This window comes from Lactuca saligna, chromosome 7, assembly GCF_052625555.1.
Source record: "Lactuca saligna cultivar CGN05327 chromosome 7, ASM5262555v1, whole genome shotgun sequence".
Taxonomy (NCBI): domain Eukaryota; kingdom Viridiplantae; phylum Streptophyta; class Magnoliopsida; order Asterales; family Asteraceae; genus Lactuca; species Lactuca saligna.
Window position 1 is genome coordinate 79,846,993 of NC_136423.1, and position 16,827 is coordinate 79,863,819.

The window sequence follows — 16,827 nt, forward strand, 5'->3', positions numbered from 1 at the left end:
TTATTCGGTTATATATCTTATTTAAAATACGTATTTCATCTTAATGTAAGGTCTAAATCGTATAGTTAAAATGAAAATGAAAATAAATAGTTATATAGCTTTTTGAAAAATACGATAATTGATATTATACTTGACATTAAAAAAATACAGTATAAATTATTTAAATACTAACAAAATCGTTGTTAAGTTGTTTTTAATACATATAACCGAAAAAACGGTTTTAGAACTAGCGACCCAAAATAATTTATATATTTTTTTATATCATGATTAGTGTTAATTATTATTATTTCAAAGACATAAAAAAATATTTTACGAAAACATATTTTTTATACGAAAACGTATTTTTTAAAGATATAAAAAATTATATATTTTATGATAAATAAATATATAAAAATACATACAAATTGTTTGTAACAAACGATATTTTTATAATATGACTAAAATAACTTTTTTTTTTATTTAAAAAAATTACGTAAAAAAAATGTTTTTGATAATTTGTTTATTATTTATGTATTAACGTTTTCGTTATTATATAATTTGGTTTTAAAAAGTTATAACCAAGTGAACTTCCAACTCAAATGGTTAAGTCTCATTGTCATTTTAGGGGGTGAAGGTCTCAACTTCGAGCCTTCCCCCTTCAGTCAGTTAATTTTTTTTTTCAAACAAACTTCAAAAATTATCCCTGTGGTTTATCAAATATCACGAATTTAGTCCCTTTATAATTAAAAAGACGAAAATGCCCTTACAGATTCAATTCCTAACGGTTATATACTAACGGTATTAGTAAAAAGGGTCAACTTTACAAGTTTTGCAAACCATAAGGACCATTTGCATCAAAAAAAATTAGCAAGAACTAACTTTGTGACTTTTGGTAAACCAAACGGACCATTTTTGTAATTTTGTCTTGAATTTAAAAAAAAAAAAAAATTATGCCTTCGGGTAGAACACGATTGTCTTAGAGATGTTAATATTACAGAATATTTGATTGACCGCGAACAAAATATGTATCCTTTAAGAATTTTGAATTTATGTAAAGAAATTTAAGTATGTAATAACTCCTGTAAGGTTCTTTACCTAACACTCCATACATACTAAGTTCGTGAATAAGGGTTACTAACGGTAAAATTGACTTTTATCATACATATATATAAGTTAAACTTTGAATTTTATAATAGTATAGTGAATAAGGGTTACTAACGGTAAAATTGACTTTTATCATACATATATATAAGTTAAACTTTGAATTTTATAATAGTATAAGAGTGTATTTTAAACATTTAAAATACTAAGGTTTAATTTTTGTAATAAATTAAACTTTTAATTAAAATAAATCTAAACGATTTTTATTGATTTATTAATTGTATTTTAATTAATCTTTTAATTAAATTATTAATAAAATCCATAAAGATATCTTCTAGGTTATTCCATTTAAGTTTCCAAAATTAAACTTTTAATTTCAAATTTAAATTACAAAAACCAAAAATATGTATTTTAAAACTTTCTAAAATATTAGGTTAAATTTAAATTAGGAAGATTATCTTATCATAATCCAAAATTTTAACTAAATCCTTTAATTTTGATAAGGATCATGTTATCTTTCCGAAAATTCGATGTTAGGTTTTAAAAACGAATTATGATAATTATCCTAATCAATATTATATTTGAAAATTGAAATTTTACACAACTGACGAGTCAACTCGTCGAGTTGAGGAAGGAACTCATCGAGTTCACCTAACTCTTTGAGTTCATATATGAACTTGTCGAGTTCTGGCATCAGATAGGAAAATCGATTTTGTTGTTCTTTGGACAGTTCACTATTGCATCAATTCAATTGAAAACATCATAGGCTCTGATACTACTGATGGGTTTTGACCATATCTATAATCTTATGTGATCATGCAACCCTAATTGCTTTAGATTTAAGTTTTTCATTAATTCAACATGCAAATCAAATAATAAAGTAGTAACCCTAAAACTAGCATACAATTTTGAATTCCATATGAAATTAGGGTTAGAATATTACCTCACTTGTTACGTAGCAATAACAAGAACAACCATGAATATCCTTGATTCTTGAAAGCTTAGTGACCCAAGTGTTGCACCTCTAATGGAGTCACAAACACCCAATGCAAGAGGATAAGAGGAGAGACAATGAAATTTTGGCTAGGGTTATGTATCTAATGCATTGGCTGAAAATTCCATGTGGTGGGGTTCTTTATATAGCAGTGGGCTGCTAGCGTTTCTGGAGGAAACCATAATTCCTACTTAAGACTTAAACAACCCATGGATAACATCTATAGGGCCTCCTAATAGGATTTTGTCCGCTGTTAATTAATGAGTCCAATAGCCCAGTTCTGCAACTATCAATGATTTGCAAAACAACCCCTCTATTATTAATCAGTTCTTTTAATCCCAAAATTAATACCAAATTAAATATTTATTAATTACTAATTAATAATATGATTTCCAAATAATATATTAATCTTATAATATATTAATAAAATCATTTTGAGTACCGATTTAGTATTTTCAAATAATAAATAATACTCTCTCTCCACTAGTCATCCTGTCAAGTTACATTAGTGAAGGCAACCCAAAAGGACCATACTACTATCAGATCAAGTACATACCAATTATAGTTATGGTCTTAGAAACCTAATCCAACATATTCCTAGGTTTATTTGTAGATGAAAATGTAGAAGTTATTGATGGATCCACACATCAACGACTTAAACATTTGTAAGTGTGATTACCTTATTTGAATGTACAAATAACTGATACAAGACTTATACATCAGTCAATTGCATCTACAATTCGTATTGTTCTTATATTTGATATGTTTTTAGTAGTTTATAATGAATGATAAGTATGATGTTTAATATTAGTGATTTGAAAGTTGACAAAACTGCACGAATGGTCCCTGTGGTTAGCTGGAAATTATCGCTTTGATCCAAAAAAGTTTGGACTAGCACCAGAGGTCCAAACTTTTCATTTTGTTGTGAGTTTGGTCCAATTTTGATTTTAACTTTTTTATAAGAGTAACCTGCAAATTTGGTCCTTGTGGTTATCAAAAAAAAATGTGGATATAGTCCAAAATCTTTTCAACTTACACCATCGGTCCAAAATCGGATCTTTTTGTGGATATGGTCCCTGTCAAACTTAAAATGACGATTATACCTATTTAATTTATTTTTTTTTACATTTTTTAATGCTTTCCTAATTACAAAATAATAATAAAAATCTACCTATACCATCCCACCCTCTCTTTCTCTCTCTCTTTATCTCTCTCTCTCTCTCTCTCTCTCTCTCTCTCTCTCTCTCTCTCTCTTTCTCTCTCTCTTTCCCTCTCTCTCTAATCTGCTCCATGGGTGAAGCTTCCACCACTCCATTCACAGCCTCATCCATTCTCCAAATCCAAACTCAAAAACCACCCATCACTACCATATCCCAAATAAGCCACCAATCACCACCGGAGACACCCAAGAACACGACCATTGACCTTCGCCTCTTTCAACCATCTTCAACCTTAAATATAATCCCACCATTACAACCTAAAATTAACTATAACCACCCACCCTTATGCCTCCTTTTTATCGCCACTATAATGCACCAAAACATAAACTGTCTTATCAAACAACATTCTTTCAAATCGTTTTATGAACTGACATCAAGTCATCATTTCTCAGTATTAAACTATTCAAAGGTTTTACAAAACTTCTTTTAGGCGTTTATATTGTAAAATGCATGCCTTAATATGTATAGTTATATAAATAATGTTTAAAGGACTTAGGACGGTCATCTCGCTTTATTTCCTTTTCCTCGTTGGGATGTGGCCTTAAGGCATCGATTGCTCATCCGAATGTCGTCTAAATATTAATTATATATATCATGTATACATATATAGGTATAAAGGTTCCCTGAGTCAGTTCAGTACCTTTGGGTAGCAAAGGTGTACGCCCGATTATACTTGTACGTCACTAGTAACTATAATAGGTGTAGTTAGGAGATACTATTTACCATTCTAAGTACAAGGAATCACACAAGAGTTAGTTCATTCATGACTCTATACTAATACATTACGTGCTACATGAGTACGTTTACATAGATATGCTTACATGAGTACGTTTACATAGATACGCTTACGTGAGTACATTTACATAGATACGCTTACATGAGTATGTTTATATAGATACGCGTACATGAGTACATTTACAGAGATAAGCTTACATGAGTACAATTACATAGATACGCTTACAGAGATACGTTTACATTGATACATTTACAGAGACACACTTACATGAACATGTTTACATTAATACGTTTAATAGATACTATTACATAGGATCTGTTACCAACGTATAGGACTTACCATTCCACATCCAAAACTGTTAGCTACAGTAGGGAAAAGGGGCATCGATGGGTGTCCGAGGTTGTACTGTTCGGCGAGTTTCCACGCCGTAAATATCCTAATACAAAAGGATACATCTTTAGTTATTATATTATTCTTCTTCCTTTACTTTGTGACACATTCACATGAACGACGAGGTAGGATATATTTGATATAGAAAAACTATTTTCCTTATTACCTTTATATTGTGACTCATACACATAAACGGAGAGGTAGACTATAAATTTTATTATAACAGTTAACAGGGAAAAACCATCACATTTATAGTTATGCTTTCTTACGAAACAGTCGGGTCATGGTAGAAGACTACTTTCAAAACAGTCGAGTCTTGGTAGAAGATTACTTTTATACTAGTAGGAAATATAGGATTTTCTAGGGTTTTTCAAACGTTTACAACTACTTACAAACATTTTCCAACTTTTCTCCAATGGATTACAAGTCTTTACTTTACAGTTTTTACAAATCAAAGACACATTAATACTTATCAATTCACCAGCTTTATTGCTGATACTCGCTTTCAAAATAGCTTGTATTCTCAGGTCACAAATAGACAGGTACGACGACTAGATTTTGTGAAGACGGAGCAGTCAAGACTCCTCTTTAATTTTGATTATTCATTATATTGTCTTATACTATTAAAGAACACACTTGTAATTAAAATTATACTATTAATGCAATGGATGATGTTGTTTCTTGATTATTACTTTACATTGTTGTGATACACTACATGATGTCCTCCACCACAGAACGTTTCTGTCGTTCTCGGTTTTGGGGTGTGACACAAAACTTGTGAGTATACCTGTCTATTGGTTCCTTGAGAATACAAGTGGTTTTGAAAGTATATCAAAATTTAAGTTGGTGACATTTGTGAGTATACCTGTCTATTGGTTCCTTGAGAATACAAGTGGTTTTGAAAGTATATACAACGTTCTTCACGCGTCAGAATTGGTATGACATTTGTCACCCCAAGCCTGCCAGCCTAACTGTAGCTAACAATTTAGGTGCAAGATTGTAAGTCCCATATAGATCTATACATAAGTGTCACACTCTCCCTCCAGGAGACTCTATTTATAATGTTAGGGCTTGGTTGGTACTTAGATAAGTGCTTGAAGTATATCTCACAAAGCTATATTAACGGTTATGTGTAGAATAAAGAAAAGCCATTTTATATTGATAAAATCGTATGTATGACTCATAAACTATACCTATTACAGTTTATATATTCGTTTTTGTATTGAATCCCAACAAACGAAAGAGAGAGAGAGAGAGAGAGAGAGAGAGAGAGAGAGAGAAAGATAGATATATATAGAGAGAGAGAAAAGAGATTTAGGTGTAAGGAAGCTTAAAGTCGAACTTGCTATTTATAGGTTGTCCAAGTCAATTCAACATCGTGGGTTTAATGTCCACATCGTGGAAATAGAGTTGCTTCGGAAGGTGTCATGATACTGATTCCACATCGTGGGTTTTATTTCCACGGCGTGGAGATTTAACACATCACTCCCGTAGACTTTACATCTACATACTAGAATTGAGAGGTGTTTTAGATCACTTCCACATCGTGGAACTCATGTCCACATCGTTGAACATGGCTAAACTAGGGTTTCTGCGACGTGTCACTCTATTAGACTGCTCAATCTTCGGAAGGTCATAACTTTTTCATATGAACTCCGTTTTTGACGATCTTTGTATCCAGGCGTAGGTGGATACGTACTCTATAGCTTTCATTTAGATCATTAACGCTAAAAAGTAATCAATCGTAAACTCACTTTTTATGATTCCCGCTGTCGTGTCAGTTTTGTCGCAAACTTCGGTAGGTCATAACTTTTTCGTTATAACTCGAATTTCGGCATTCTTTATATCTATGCAATCCTTGTCCTGACCAATAAAATTTTGTTCATAGATATTAGGTCTATCTATTATTTGTTTTTATTCTTAACTTTTGAATATTTCGACTTTCATTGACTTTCTTTGATTTTCATTGATTTGAAATAACTGGTTGTTACATTATCCCCTTGTTAGAGAGAATTTCATCCTGAAATTATTTCTACAATGAGTGTTCATGAAAAGATGAGGGTATTCTTTTCATTTCCTAAGTGAATTCGGGTCCTCGCTTGGTATTGCAGCGAACCTTCACTTTTGATATGTAGCTTTTTTTCGGTTACTCCTACTGTTTACTTAGGGATGACAAGTTGTACTCAAGATGAGTTGGGTTTTAAAAGGATTCTGTAACGACTTTCAGAAGCGCGAGGTGAATCGACTGGCCTTTATCCATGATAATTGATAGCGGTATACTGTGGAGTCCCACCACATTTTCATGATATGTTCCTGTCAGCTTTACTATTCCATCTGTTACTTTGATCGGTAGGGAGTGTGTGAGTTTGGTTCATCACTCAGATGGTTCCATGTCCAATCGTAGTCCTGGGTAGCTTTGTTCTGAATTCCGTGGTAGGATATATACCTGGTTCGTCTAAATCTCAAATGGAGACCTCGAAACCTCCCACTACATCAGAGACTCGATCTTGGATGGATCAACCAATATACCCTTTTGAATGATGAGGTATCACAAGAACTGTACCTCGCGCAACCAGAACTCACATTGGGAGAATTTGGCATAAAGACTCTCCCTCCTCAAAGTCCCTAGAACATCTCGTAGGTGATCTGTATGCATCTCCTTGGTCTAGGAATAGACCAAGATATCATCAATTAAGACGATCACCAACTGATCTAACATCAGCCTACAAACCCAATCAATTTATGTTCATAAACACTGTTAGTGCATTGGTGAGCCCAAAAGGCATCACCACAAACTCATAATGACTATATCGAGTTTTGAAAGATATCTTCTGAATATCCTCATCTCGCAGTCTCATTTGATGGTAGCCTGAACACAAATCAATCTTGGAAAAGCAAGTTCACCCTGTAGTTGGTCGAACAATTCATCGATCCTTTGAAGTGGATAACAGTTATTCATTGTTAACGTATTAAGCTCCTGATAGTCGATGTACATCATGTTGGACCATCCTTCTTCTTTACAAATAATATTGGTGCTCCCCAGGGTGAACTACTCAACCTAATAAACCCTTTGTCTAATGGCTCATGTAGCTGTATAGAAAACTCTTGCATCTCAGATGGTGTTAACCAATAAGGTGCCTTGGCTAGCAGAGCCGCACCTGGTACCAAGTTAATACAGAACTCCACTTTCCTCAACAAAGGAAATCCATGAAGATCCTCATGTAATACGTCAGGATACTCCCAGATGACCAGAACATTATCAACCATCTTCTTCCCCTCCTCTCTAGAATCCGATACATAGGCAACGAACCCATAACAACTCTGATGTAGATATCTCTAGCTCTCACGGATGAATAGAGAGTTGGTCCATGCTGACCACCCTAGATTCGAATAATAACTTCTCCCCCGCTTTGGGTTCCAAATCGAACTAACTAATGCACGTAATCAATCATCCCCCTATTGGGGCTCAACCAATTAATACCCATGATAACCTTGCTCTCACACAAAGGTATGGGAACCAAATCAATTAAATATTACTCATTAAATAACTCTAACACATAACCTGGAGGAACACTCGATAAACATATTGTACATTAGTTGGCGATCTCTACCTTTACTTGATAATCAAGCTCTCAGAATCGTCGCCAAACCTCTTGTTGAGAGCAACAGATACAAATGATCGAGTGACTCCTGAATCAAAAAGAACCAAGGTTAAAACACCATTCACTAGGAATGTCCCTAAATAAAAACATACACAATAAGCATGATCAATAAAGAAAAAATGAAATAAGGAAAAGGTACATACCAGTAACCACATTAGGTCTTGCACAATCCTCCTCAGCTGTCAAATGGAAAGCTCTACTCCTTACAACTGGCACCTCTGCCTTGCCCTACCGGTTATTAGTGATTCTCAATATCGTTGTAGCGGGTGTTTTCACCGCTCCCACTTTCAAACTTGGAAACTCGGCATTCTTGTAGCCCTAATAATTGTAATTGAAGCAAATCTAAGTCAATCCCTGGGTGGTGGTTGTGACGGTGAAATCCTTACTATAGTAACCAGTATTGTCGTACTTCAAGAAGCTAGAACGACCCACCTTGTAAACCAGATTATGAATCTTGCCACACTTGCCACAATGGCTCTAGCCCTATTGGTATCTCAAACGAAAATCAAAAGTCTTAGGCTTCTTTGTTTCCCCCTCAGATGTATGAGCTTGAACAACCTTCAACTTTCACAGAAGCTCCAAGTCAATCTTGCGCTCTTGGGTGTGGGCGACCATGTCCTCTAAGGTCCTACAGTTGGACATGCTCACAAGGTCCCGAATGTCATACTCAACATATAGTGGTATCTCGTCTTCTTCATCTCCTCATTTTCCATATATTTTGGAACCAGTAAGGCCCTCTACCGGAACATGCAGTGATCTCCACCACAGGCTCATTAGTTTGATGAAGGTCCTAAAACTCCCTCACTAGCTACTAAACCTCGATCACTAGTGTAAACTCAAACCTAAACCTCATCACAAGGTCATGCCAAATCATCGTCTCATCTGACGGGTTTTGGTCATAAGATATCCTATGTGCTCATACAAACCCTAATGCTTAGATCTAGGTTTCTCTATTGTACATGCTTTGAATCCAAGACTATAAGCCCTAATTCTAGCATATGGAAATCAATATTAACATATAATTAGGTTTAAGATATTACCTTGATTGTTATGTAGCAATAACAATCCCAATTCCTCCTTGAATTGACTTTGGAATGCTTAGAGTCACAAGTGTCACTCCTCTAATCGTTCACAAACACCATAAGCAAGAGGATGAAGAGGAGAGAGGTTGGAGGCTACCAAAAACGTGTAGAAACCCTAACAAGAAGCTTAGCCACGTTTTTGAGCCTTAAGGGATCTTTATATAGTTGGGCTATTAGGGTTATCTAACAAGGAAACCCTAATTTGGATGCTTAAGCCTTTAGCAACCAATAGACTCCTTTTAATCAAGCCCTTGGACGATTTCCATATGGGCTTCCCCATAGAATTCATCCAACCCTTGATACAAGGCAATCCATGGCCCAAATTGCAATTATCTTATAATTACAATTCTAGTCCCTTAAGTTTAATTAATCTCTTTTAGTCACAAAACTAATTACCAATTAATTGTTGACTAATATTAATTAAACAATATGATTTCTCCTTTAATATATTATTCTCATAATATATTAATAAATCATATTTAATCCTTTCTCTCCATAATTCATCCTATCAAGTTGCTTTGGTGAAGGCAACCCAAAAGGACCATGCACCATCGGGTCAAGTACATACCAAAATAGTTATGGACTTAGACACTAATCCAACAGTCTCCCACTTGGATAAGTCTAATAACTATTCTGCGTATGACTTCAGATCCTGATCTACAATCGTAGCTTTCCAAAGCCGCTGTCAACTCTGATCACATTAGATACACGTGTCCTTAGATAATGGATCATATATTCCTCCATTCTAGATATCATACTAGATATGATTTCTAATCATTCTCTTTGTACTACTTCTCGATTTCTAATTTATGACGACAGACTATTTGAACAAATCAAATTAGCCCTAGCCCGGCCGAGCATTTACGTTTGTCATCACTAAACCATCGAGGGGACCAAAGATATCGCTTTTATCCTACTTTGGATAAAAGGAACGGATAAACTTTGATACAATGCTTTCTTGCACTCACTCGCCGAATCACACACAACAATATGTTTTATAACACCAAGTTACTAGTGCGTTTTCATATTATCAACGTGCAACCGATTAGCAAGATACAACTCACACATCTCGGTTTCAAGAATATAAGATGTTATCGTCTCAGCAATCACTTGTGATACAATTCATGGAGTGATCCAAGTGAGCGTGGGTTTAATCCAATGCTCAAATTCATATTCATAAGCACTCATGAACATTGCAGCAAACATTTGGTTATGTCTAATACTCTTTAGACAATCCACACACCAATTCACGATAGTCTTCATTCATATCTCCTTTAATATATTATTCTCATAATATATTAATAAATCATATTTAATCCTTTCTCTCCATAATTCATCCTATCAAGTTGCTTTGGTGAAGGCAACCCAAAAGGACCATGCACCATCGGGTCAAGTACATACCAAAATAGTTATGGACTTAGACACTAATCCAACAGTCTCCCACTTGGATAAGTCTAATAACTATTCTGCGTATGACTTCAGATCCTGATCTACAATCGTAGCTTTCCAAAGCCGCTGTCAACTCTGATCACATTAGATACACGTGTCCTTAGATAATGGATCATATATTCCTCCATTCTAGATATCATACTAGATATGATTTCTAATCATTCTCTTTGTACTACTTCTCGATTTCTAATTTATGACGACAGACTAATTGAACAAATCAAATTAGCCCTAGCCCGGCCGAGCATTTACGTTTGTCATCACTAAACCATCGAGGGGACCAAAGATATCGCTTTTATCCTACTTTGGATAAAAGGAACGGATAAACTTTGACACAATGCTTTCTTGCACTCACTCGCCGAATCACACACAACAATATGTTTTATAACACCAAGTTACTAGTGCGTTTTCATATTATCAACGTGTAACCGATTAGCAAGATACAACTCACACATCTCGGTTTCAAGAATATAAGATGTTATCGTCTCAGCAATCACTTGTGATACAATTCATGGAGTGATCCAAGTGAGCGTGGGTTTAATCCAATGCTCAAATTCATATTCATAAGCACTCATGAACATTGCAGCAAACATTTGGTTATGTCTAATACTCTTTAGACAATCCACACACCAATTCACGATAGTCTTCATTCATATCTCCTTTAATATATTATTCTCATAATATATTAATAAATCATATTTAATCCTTTCTCTCCATAATTCATCCTATCAAGTTGCTTTGGTGAAGGCAACCCAAAAGGACCATGCACCATCGGGTCAAGTACATACCAAAATAGTTATGGACTTAGACACTAATCCAACAGTCTCCCACTTGGATAAGTCTAATAACTATTCTGCGTATGACTTCAGATCCTGATCTACAATCGTAGCTTTCCAAAGCCGCTGTCAACTCTGATCACATTAGATACACGTGTCCTTAGATAATGGATCATATATTCCTCCATTCTAGATATCATACTAGATATGATTTCTAATCATTCTCTTTGTACTACTTCTCGATTTCTAATTTATGACGACAGACTAATTGAACAAATCAAATTAGCCCTAGCCCGGCCGAGCATTTACGTTTGTCATCACTAAACCATCGAGGGGACCAAAGATATCGCTTTTATCCTACTTTGGATAAAAGGAACGGATAAACTTTGATACAATGCTTTCTTGCACTCACTCGCCGAATCACACACAACAATATGTTTTATAACACCAAGTTACTAGTGCGTTTTCATATTATCAACGTGCAACCAATTAGCAAGATACAACTCACACATCTCGGTTTCAAGAATATAAGATGTTATCGTCTCAGCAATCACTCGTGATACAATTCATGGAGTGATCCAAGTGAGCGTGGGTTTAATCCAATGCTCAAATTCATATTCATAAGCACTCATGAACGTTGCAGCAAACATTTGGTTATGTCTAATACTCTTTTAGACAATCCACACACCAATTCACGATAGTCTTCATTCATATCTCCTTTAATATATTATTCTCATAATATATTAATAAATCATATTTAATCCTTTCTCTCCATAATTCATCCTATCAAGTTGCTTTGGTGAAGGCAACCCAAAAGGACCATGCACCATCGGGTCAAGTACATACCGAAATAGTTATGGACTTAGACACTAATCCAACAGTCTCCCACTTGGATAAGTCTAATAACTATTCTGCGTATGACTTCAGATCCTGATCTACAATCGTAGCTTTCCAAAGCCGCTGTCAACTCTGATCACATTAGATACACGTGTCCTTAGATAATGGATCATATATTCCTCCATTCTAGATATCATACTAGATATGATTTCTAATCATTCTCTTTGTACTACTTCTCGATTTCTAATTTATGACGACAGACTAATTGTACAAATCAAATTAGCCCTAGCCCGGTCGAGCATTTACGTTTGTCATCAGTAAACCATCGAGGGGACCAAAGATATCGCTTTTATCCTACTTTGGATAAAAGGAACGGATAAACTTTGATACAATGCTTTCTTGCACTCACTCGCCGAATCACACACAAGAATATGTTATATAACACCAAGTTACTAGTGCGTTTTCATATTATCAACGTGCAACCGATTAGCAAGATACAACTCACACATCTCGGTTTCAAGAATATAAGATGTTATCGTCTCAGCAATCACTCGTGATACAATTCATGGAGTGATCCAAGTGAGCGTGGGTTTAATCCAATGCTCAAATTCATATTCATAAGCACTCATGAACGTTGCAGCAAACATTTGCTTATGTCTAATACTCTTTTAGACAATCCACACACCAATTCACGATAGTCTTCATTCATATCTACTTCCAACATATGAACGACTGTGGCCCGTTTAAATAATTTGGTTATTCTTAATAAACTCAATTATTCTGGAAGTCAAAACATGCAAAGTGAAACACAAGAATAATACTAATCCTATATGGCCTCAAACCTTTGAGTATAAATAAAACTCCTTTTAGTTATCACCACATCGATTACTCATTATTTATCGTTTCAGGTAATCAACTTCTTACTTGAATTATTACACGTGTCTCATGCTCTTAGCATGCACACATTGTTTACCTACAGTTCTTTACTTTGTGAAATAGATCAAATTGAACACATTTCCAATCATTCTCATTTCACAACTCCAAATCCTTTTTTCATAAGTGAAAGAATATCAAATTCTTGCTACTTATAGAATATGCTAGATTCTAACATTCTATGCAATGATTCTTTCGTAATTTCACTGCACCAAAGTCACAAAGACTATTGCCAATGATATTACAAAGTTCTCTAACGGAGATTGTTACAAGACAATTCCTTAGATATGATGTCTCTCACTCAAAGTACATTCCTTTGAACATCCTTTTGCATAAAAGTTTCTAATCTAGTCATAGATTTTCAATATTCAATTCCTAATATGGACACGCTTCCATATTTTCCATATGACAACTCATTCTTAATAGAATATTATTCATAATAATGTCGATATGGTCCATTCAATACCATGCTTCCAACTACTCACAAGCAACCAATCCTCGTCGAACTTTGGATTGTCCTTTGATAGTTGTTTAATTATTTTGGTCAAAACCAATTCTAGTCCCTTTTCCCTCTAAATGCGCTAGACATTTGGAAAAATTTTAGAATGGTCAAACAATAAAGCATTTGCAATCGATCCTATACCCGAAGCATATTGGACACGATGCACAATGTTTTATTTACTATGTTCTCAAATTTCGAATTGTGAAAAGGAATTCCGTAATCATAATCGAAATTTTAAGAACACACTATGTACCTTTGACTAAATTTATTAACATTTCTCAACCTAAGCCTTTAGATTTGAAATAAAGCATAATATTCTCTCCTTTAATTATAGCAAAACAACTTTACAACCTTTACGACTTTGCAAGGTATAACTGGTGTTTTCTATAATTAATATTGCCAACTTGCAATACTTTCCATAATAATCATACAATCATAACTTTTATGCTCCTACTATCATGATGATTACTATAAAACATAACACTTATGCTCCCACTAGCTTCGACATGTATTCACAAACATCTTAACTTTCAGAAAACAATACCTATTGAATTTCTTGAGTCCATGTTTCTAATACTTAATGCTTTGATAATCTTTTATCAAGGCCTTTTAAGCTTATACACCTTTGCTTTAGATAGTTCATATGTGTGTCCAAAACTATTAAGACTAATTGCCAAACCTCACAATTCAAATCATGGAAAGGGATACCGTAACCATAATTGAATTCGAGAATGCAACTTTACAATCACTATCTTCTTAAAACTCTTTCTTAGTGAAAGCATTTTCTCACAATCATTTTCATGAAGGAGGAAATCTTATGACACTTAGATTTAAATGGTGTATTTGTTCCTATCCATGTGAATTTGTTAAAACCAAAGTCTACAACAAATTCAAACTCATATGGATCGAACTTTCTTAATCTTGATTTCTTGCCTTATGATGGCACAGCTGCCCACCATGTCTTCCAAGTAGTTAAGCAGCTCACCCTTTCCTATCAATGTACCTTTCATTGATTAAGGTGCCTTGCCTTTTACGCGTTCAAAAGGAGAACTCATAGAACTCACATGCATAATTAACTCAATTGGAAACAGCACAGAAGCAAAATAATGTTAACACGATAGGTTGTAAACCTCAACTCGTGTGCTAGTGATGATCGATAAGGTTTATTTGATTTTTTCTTGAAACCTTTCAAGACCATTAAGACTCCCACTGACTCCTTGACATATAAGATCATCTTGTCAATAAACATTTGTTGACAACCAAATATTCAAGAGTTAGTGTAGATTTTATCAAAACACTTCATAAATTGGTCCTAGTTGGCCTTTGTCTTATCCAAGACATCGCAACTTTCCACATTTGATAAATGTTATAAACCTTCTTAATACTTGTCACTCATTGTCACAATCTTAACTTTAAGACTTGTTATTGGAACGAAGTATGATTGGCCTTTTGATTTAATCATTTCTTGAATTCTTGATTCCTCTTCTTAAACATACAATTGTACTAAGACTTACTTAGAGGATCAATTGAGATATGGTTCTTAATCATAAAGACCTATCATAAAGCATAAAAGGTACTCTCCCTTCTTCTTAGAATGGAGAAACTTTTATCTTTCTGCCTACTTGATTCTTCTTATTTGTTTTTCTATTGATTTAAACCTTTTTAATCAATTCCGAATTACACTTAATCTTATAAGTATAATCATATTTACTAAACCTTTAGTAAATCATGATGAATATCTTTGTTACTCTTATGGTGAACTTGATCAACACACAACTTTGTGTACTCAATCTCCTAGTCCTTCACTTGACACTTTGTCAACGAATTTGTCTAATTTCCAAATATGAAATTTCTCATTCATCATGCAACCAAGTTGTGTGATTCCAAATTTCAGTCCAATTGAAATTTGGGCGATGAGAAACTCTCCCTATTTGGTAAATTCTCGACATTTCCATAAATAACACAACTAAGAATCATATCCATTCGTTGTAGAAATATGCAAACATCAATTTTCATAACGATTTCATTGCAAGGAAGTAAACAAATAAATAAATAAGTCAAACAAAATTTATTTTATTTATAAAAGCAGCGGAAAAACATTTGTCCTTACAATGCAAAATCTATTGAAAACTATGTAAAAGGAAAATTTCTAACAACTCTATCATAACTATCTAAGCTCAAAATCCAATCTTCAAGTCCATGCGATCGAGATCCATCTCTTGTGATTAGATTCATCTTGCTCTCTTATCAAGCTTCCTTTCTTTTCACCGATCCTGCAAAACATTCAAATGCAATCTTATCACATCATGTATTAAGAATCAATGAATAGGAACTTAGCGGAGTTAGATAGTGGATTTTACCTGAAGCGTAGTCATACTTTTGACTCTCCCATCTCTTAGATCTCTTAGGTAAATAGGGCAACTTCGTCTCCAATGCCCCTTCTCTTGGCAATAAAAGCAAATTGACTCTTTTGGAACAACACATGGAACTACTTCAGACATCTCCTTTCTCTTATGATCAAACTTTTTGATCATTGCATGTCTTTCATTGCCATTGTCCATATCCATAGAGGTCTTGAAGGCAGAATCGCCAATCAACTTTGCTTTTCTATTGCGCCAAACCATTGCTGATTCAGCAGCAATATGCATATAGGTGAGATCAATAAGGGTCACATCGTGGTTCATCATATAGTACTCTCTTACGAACTCACTATACGAGTTAGGAAGTGATTGAAGAACCCAATCAACAACCATCTCTTCACTGACAACGGATCCCATCATTCTTAACCTATCAATGTGTGACTTCATCCCTAAGACTTGTGCACACACTGACTTTCCTTCTTTATGTTTACTTGCCAAAAGGGCTTGAGTGATATTGAACCTTTCAATTTTACAATCTTGTGGGTTAGGGAGAATAATTGGAGGAGGAGGAGGAAGTGAATCATGATTTCTTGTTCCTCGATCGAATCGTGGAACATTATCTTCATGTGGAATGCTTGTTCCACGGGATTTGGGAAGACCATAGTTATCGAACTTTGACATCTACAAAACAGGAGAAACAAATTCAAGTTAGTTGATTGATTGATTGAGTCCTTAGTAAATCACCCAAATGAGATACTAAGGCTAGGACCCAACACAATACGCTACAACCTAGAAAAGGGATGCCGTAA